Source organism: Felis catus, chromosome X, assembly GCF_018350175.1.
Source record: "Felis catus isolate Fca126 chromosome X, F.catus_Fca126_mat1.0, whole genome shotgun sequence".
Taxonomy (NCBI): Eukaryota; Metazoa; Chordata; class Mammalia; order Carnivora; family Felidae; genus Felis; species Felis catus.
Window position 1 is genome coordinate 35,621,464 of NC_058386.1, and position 6,898 is coordinate 35,628,361.

Genomic DNA, 6,898 nt, shown 5'->3' on the forward strand with positions numbered 1-6,898 from the left:
GGTGACCTCACGCCCATCTGCCATCTCCTGCCCTGGCGGAGCCTAGGGGCTCACTCTCGGGGGAGATTGAAGGCACAGGGCTCCAGACTCAGGACACCATGCTCAGCTGGCTGCAAGGGCGCCAGGCCGAAAGCAGGCGGGGCTTTACTGGAAAGGGAGTTAAGTGATGATTGTCGTCTTAAGCCACGAAGTTTTGGGGTGATCTGTTATGCGGCAATAGACAGCTACCAAAGACAAAATGATGATAGACATGGAAAGCGTGGGATTCAGAAAACTGGAAATCCCACATATTGGAGAGAGGCAAGAATTCTCACCTGGAGGGTGAGCGGAGATCCCAGGGGGATCGCTGGGCCACAGGCCCGGAGCGGAACCCGGGCTGACCACGGCAGCAGCGTGCGGGATTCGGGAACAGGGTCTCAAAGAAAAATAGCAAAGAAGCTAGGTGGGGGGACGGTTATCGGAATGCATCCAGAGGCTGAACAAACCGAAAGGGGGTGAGAGATAAATATTAACTGTAAGGAAAACAAAACTTTGTACAGTAAAGGACGGGTATTCTAAGCACACTACCCGACATGGCAGTGAATACATTTACATACTTATCAACACTGTATATTGATTTAACAACAAAAAAAAAATTGTGACATAATTTTCCTAGGATAATAGAGGCAAGAGACGGTACAGGTTTGGAGAGGGGGAGTCAAATTTGACTTTCAAGTAAAAACAATCAATGATGGGTTTGTTTTCTAGGGCCTCCATCATAAGGGACCACAGACCGGGTGGTTTAAACAACAAGGATGTACTGTCTCACAGTTCTGGAAGCTAGAAGTCTGCGATGGAGGTATCGGCAGGGCCATGCTCCCTCCGAAGACACTAGGGAAGGATCTGTTCCAGGCTCCTTTCCCAGCTTCTGGTACTCCTTGGCTTGTGGCAGGCATAATTTCAATCTTCCCGTGGTGTTCTCCCTGCGTGCGTGTCTGGGTCTGGGTCTGAATTTCCCCTTTTCCTCAGGACATCAGTCACATTGGATTAGGGCCCACCCCAATGACCTCATCTTAACTCGATCACCTTGCAAAGGCCCTATTTCCAAACAAGGTCGCATTCGCAGGTACGGGGAGGGGGGCGGTGGTTAGGACTTCAGCATCTTTTGGAAGGACAGAATTCGACCCATAACAGATGGATAATGTCTCGGATTAATAGATCAAGAAATAACAGCACAAGCACATTCTTTAGAAGCATGAAGGTAAATACGAGAAGAAATAAATAGATCGGAGAGTCAAAAGCGGATCCTTCCGGGTAGCAGAAATTGGGGTAGAGCCAAAGAGGCTGCTGCCTTTTCTTTATGAGCCTGAACGGACTGCCTAGCCGTTGAACCCAGGCACGTTTCTCCCCCACCTTGGTTATCGCACTCATCACGTGTCATTACAATTTGATTTACTCATCTGCGGTCCACACCGGACCATAAACTCCTGCAGGCTGATAATAATCGTAGCCCTATTTACATAACGCCCACTACGTTGCCTGCCACTGTTCCAAGCAGCTCACGACAACCCCATGAAGGAGGTGCTGTTATTATCTTCGGCAAAACTGAGGCACAGAGAAGGGAAGTAATTTGCCCCAGGTCACACAGCTAACTAGAAGAGCCTGGATTGGAGAGGCAACACTATTTCTATTTCTGTTTCATTGGGGCCTTTCCTGTTCTGCTGAGTACAGAATGATACCCATGATAGGTGCACAATGTCTGTTAGGGGAAGGAAGGGTGGAGGGGCCCCCTTATCTACTCATCTTTGATGGGTATGTGGTTCCCTTTTATCCTGGCCAGCCAAGCTTCATTATGTCTGCACCCTCGTGTTCCCCTCTTAGGGAACCTGTCCACCCTTCACGTCCTGCCCTCTGGGTAGCCATATTCTTTTCCATGCAGTCCATCCCACTCCATTCCACCGGCTGCAGCCGATTGGCCGAGAAAGGGCCCCTGACCCAGGAGCAGCCAATCAGAGGCTGATCTGGGAACCATGGCCATCGTGTGGTCTGGTGAGGAAAGACGAGTTGGCCAGTCCCGTTCTCCCTACTGGGCCATGTTTCACTTAGCTACACAGAGAATCTGAGCCACTCAGGCGTGGACAGAAGGCAGTGTCAGTCTTCCCGTGGCTGGTTAAGTTGTGAACGGCAGAGAATGGCTGGTGAACAGAGAGAAGCAGAACAAGAGAGAGGTAGAGAGATTCCTAGGACCCCCTCAGAGCCCACCATCTATTCGATTCCAGACCTCTGCTGCCTCACAACCAAACCCCTTTTGCTTGAGACACCTGAGTCTCTTCTGATCTTGTAAACAACCCCCAGCGTCTGTGACGCCCTGCGTCTTGCATCTGGGCATTTCTCCTTTCTAGAGGTTTCCTCTGTGCCTTCCTCTACTTCTCCTCTAGCCTCCTTACGTCCCTCTCTCCCTCTCTCCCTCTCTAGTGCTCGGGCTAACCAGACGTTACATTTTTACTGGGCATTGCTTTTCATCAAGTCATGGGCCGCCAGCGCTGTGAGGCACCTTTCAGATCAGCACTGCCCAGTAGAACTTTCTGCGATGCTGGCAATGTTCCGCATCTTCGCTGTCCAGTACAGTGGCCACCAGACACATGTCGCTATTAAGCACTTGGAACGTAGCTGGCGTGACCGAGGAGCTAAATTTTGTATTTTAGTTAATTTTAATCTACTAAATGCAAATAGTCACACGTGACGAGTGGTTACTGAGTTGGGACGACACAGTCACTCGATTATCTGATCCATTACGTCTTTTTACAGATGAGTCTCTTGTTGTGAGCATCAGAGCCTTGGGTTGTCTCTTTCTTGTCTCAGAGGCTGTGTCCTCAGTCACTGCCCGGCTATGGGACGCAGCAGCACAGGGACTGGGGTGACCGGCCCTCGCTGGAAGTCGAGTAGCTGTGCCAGGAGCAGGCCGGGTTGACGCTCAGAGGGTCTCCATGCAAGGGCTTACGTGTAGCAGGAGTTGGGGCACAGACCGGGACTATCTTGGTGGGAAGGCCTCTGGGGAAAGAGGGTGGAAGGCGGGGGTCCTGCCAGAGACCGTCGTAACCTCAAACTCAGGGACACCTCTCTGATTTGGGGGGCCTCCGCAGAGGTCCAGCCCTGCTTCTTCCCGGTGGACCCCCACCCTCCACCTTCTGTCCCCAAGATAGTCCTGGTCTGTGCCCCAGTCCCTCAGAATCTCTCTCTGCAACAGCCGATGCTGCCTTGAGACCAATGGTTTACTGTGCTCGGTGTGTCAGGCCCTGGGTCAGAAGTGAGTTCATCGCTTCCCTAACTGGTTCTGCCTATGTTTCCCAGGTGTGGCTAGGCGACCTCGTTCTGGCCCATGGCACGCGAACAGAAAGGGTGGGTGTCACAGCCGGGTCTGGCCCATAGAAGCCTCCCATGAGTTCCTTCCCCTTCCACACCTTGGTACCAACGAACCCGTCAGAGCAGCAAGATGGGAGGCACGTGGGGCCCTGAATCGCTTCTCGAGAGGAGAGCCGCCCGTCCTTCGGGAATACCCACCCGTCTTTCCCTGACCGCGACACCCCCAAGGGAACACATTTCCTGCTGCACGGGTCCTTATGTTGTGGCCGGCGGGGATTGGGGTCACTCTGGCAGTGCCAGAGAGGGACACGTGGCCTTGTGAATTGTCATCTGAGATCTGCGGTCGCGAGGTGAAGGCAGTGAACTGAGCTCAGAACTGACGGTGTCAGCATACGGGCCCTTCCTGCTCCGCACAGCCTGCCCTCCCCGCGGCCGAGAGCCGACAGAGTCACGTTGGCCTTGCTCTCCCAGGCCACCGAATGGAAGGTCTCTAACTGATGCCCACCAGGGAATGAATCCCTCAGGGCCGGGGGCAAAGGCCGACAGAGCAGCCTCCTCGGTGTGGATAACACAGCGGCTCCATGGGGCTCCCTTCCTTCGCGGGCCTCAGGCCGGAGCTGAGTGTGAGAGACAGGGAGCACCTTAGCTCCAAGGAGCTCCTGTAACTCGTTCTAATGTGAGCAGCAAGGAGAAAGTCAAAGGAATTGGAATCACGACTTGAGTGAGGCCCAAGGTGGGTATTTCCTGGCAAAGCGACGCGGAGCCTGGCCAAAATTCCCTGCCAAAATTTCCCGGCTCCGAGAGTCACGGATGAAGGGCACAGAAACTTTTCTGCCTCATTAACCAAACTAGGGAACACAAGAAGAGGGTCAGGCCGGGAGGGCAAGTACGGAGACCACTGCGGGGCTCACAAAGTCGGAGGGCCGGTGGGGGGGCCCACGTGCGGCTTCCAGCAGCTGGGACGGAACCGGGGGCCGAGGTGCAAACCTGCGTCTGGAGACAGGTGATGATAAAAAGCACAGCAAGGGGGGGGGGGGGTTGCCAAGAGAGCCAGAAAGAACGTTCAGAAGAGGCTGACGGGGCAAACAAAGTGGGGCACTCGAGGCGCCAGGAAAGCCAGACAAGGAGACAAATGAAGACCAGGAAGAGAGAGAGACGCAGGGGAGAGGGGTGGCAGGGAAGCCACGTGGGGCGGAGTGTGGGGGAGGAAGGGGGCGGTCAGCCATGTGGAACAGTGAGGAGACAAGAGGGGACGGGGCACGGAGAGGCCATCGGATCCGGTGACACGAGCTCATTGGCGGCCCGCGAGAACAAAAGTGAACCCAGAAGGACACTCACTGGTCGGCAAGGGGAAGCCAGGTGGAGATTCGAAATTTATGGCAGACAGTCTGCAGAAAGGATAAATTGCCCCTGAGGGACCGTGAGCTAATTGTATCACGTGGTGCGCCTCGGGCAGGGACAGTCTAGCGGCACAAAACAGAAGCCCACTTGCGCGAGCTCCAGTAAAAAGGGAGAATTTATGGGAAGAACAGGAGGCTACCTCGGAGATTCAAGGGCAGGAAGTGCGGCCGGCCTCTGGGGAAGGGAACCGGCAACTGGGGGGCCGGCAGGCACCTTGGCAGCCCTCTCCTCTCCCGCTCCGTGTCGGAGGCTCTGAGCTCTCTGATGGCTGCTTTCCTCCGAGGACCTTCTTCCTTCCCAGCTCCCGGTGCTGCTCTGTGCCCAAGGTGGAAGGTGGCTGCTGCGGGTGACCCTCCTCGCTGCGTTCGCTCCGCCCTCCCCTGAGCCCACAACTGTGCCTGGCGCACCGCGTTCAAGTAGCCCACGGAGACCGCCTGGAACTGCCTAGGTGCGCCCCCCGCCCCGGCCAAGTTCCTGGGAGGGCTTCTAATTGGTCTGGTTGGGTCAGGTGCCCCTCCCTTACCCAATCAGCTGTGGCCGAGGGGAGGGTCTCGTGCCCTCGGCGGGGGGGGGGGCCCTTAGAGGGGACTGAGAAGCAGCATCTCTGGGAAGGGGGGCCAAGCAGGTTCTTGAAGAAGGGAACGTGGTGGCTGTCGTACTTCGATGTTCCAGAAAAGCCGAAGGCCTCTGATCTGCCTGGAACGGAAAGAGACTGGTGAGGTCAGGCTGCACTTTAATGGGGGCCAATAAACGCCTCCCTGGAGGCCACAAGGGGCGAGGTGTGTGTTCCCACAGACAAACAGCATTCCTAAAAAGAGATTTTTCCGTGCTTCCCTCGCTCCCCTCCCCCCTACCACCGCCCCCTCCCCCCCACACACCCAGGCCCAGGGATCTCACCCAAAGAGCTCAGCCCGGTCTCTCCCAACATCCAGGACATGTCCCCACCGTCAACTCTCGTGTTCTTGGATGTAGCCCGACTCCTTTGTTTCCTTCAACTACGGCCCAAAATGAGAAGAGCTAAGGCAGGAGGGGGGCTGCGGGACATCGGGCAGCGACAATTACCCTGCTTAGAATGGCCCTGACCACAGGCACGTGGATCAGGCAGGGTCTCAACAGGAAGCAATTAGGATAGTTTGAGAAGTAGTTATGTACAAAGGGCCCATCAACAGAGATGTGGGTGTAGGGTAACCACAGGGTTAGCCAAGAAGCAGAAACTGTTAGCACCCGACTTGTTACCACCCTGGACCAAAGGAACAGGAGGAGGTCATGGTTACCCAAACTGCAAAGGGGGACAGAGGTGAGTAGAGAAGGAACAGAGGGGCGCCTGGGTGGCTCCGTCGGTTAAGCGTCTGACTCTTCCGCTCAGGTCCTGATCTCATGGCTCATGGGTTCAAGCCCGCCGTGGGCTCCTCCGAGGTAAGCCTCTGCCCCTTGGCGTTTTGTTATGAGCGCGCGACCCGCTGCACGGCTCACGCTTCCCACCCGCGCCTGCTGATGCCCTCGTGAATTCCGTGGTGCCTATTTCTTTCTCGCATTGGCAGCGCGGTGGCCCTCGCGTTCTTAAGGCAAAGGTTCAGAGGGAGGAGGAAAGAAAAAAGAATGAACTCCGAGATGCTCCAAAGACGAAGGCCGGATCGTGCCCTAGCTATTTTTCACATCCTCAGCGGGAAGTGTGCACAGCGAGCCTTACCGTCTTCTTTATTGCGGCCTTTGTACTGGTAATAAAAATACCCATAGCTGGCACGTGCACTTCTTTAAAGTTTCCCGAGTGGTTTATATGCGTTATCTCATCAGATCCCCTCAACGACCCTGTAAGGTACACCGTATTGGGGCGCCGGGGTGGCTCCGTCGGTGAAGCATCTGACTTTGGCTCAGGTCATGATCTCACGATTCGTGGGTTCAGGCCCCGCATCGGGTTCTGTGCTGACAGCTGGGAGCCTGCTTGGGATTCTCTCTCTCTCCTTCTCTCTGTCTCTGCCTGTCCCCGTGCCCCTCTCTATCTCTCAAAATAAAAAGTAAACTTTTTTTTTTTTTTTTTTTAAAGAAAAGAAAGGTACACTGCAGTATCTTCCCAATTTTACAGACCGGGCTCAGAGAGGTTAGGTGAATTGCCCAAGGTCACTCCACTGCCCATTGTCAGAAGGCCTCTCGGGAC

The 6,898-nt window shown here is 55.1% G+C and overlaps 1 long non-coding RNA gene across 1 annotated transcript; it reads left to right on the top strand.

Moving 5' to 3' along the window:
* The first annotated feature begins 4,570 nt into the window (after positions 1-4,570).
* LOC123383481 lies at positions 4,571-6,492 on the top strand. The gene is made up of 3 exons (XR_006593232.1): positions 4,571-5,191; positions 6,110-6,159; positions 6,285-6,492. It is a non-coding gene; the product is annotated as an uncharacterized LOC123383481 (long non-coding RNA).
* Positions 6,493-6,898: the final 406 nt, after the last annotated feature.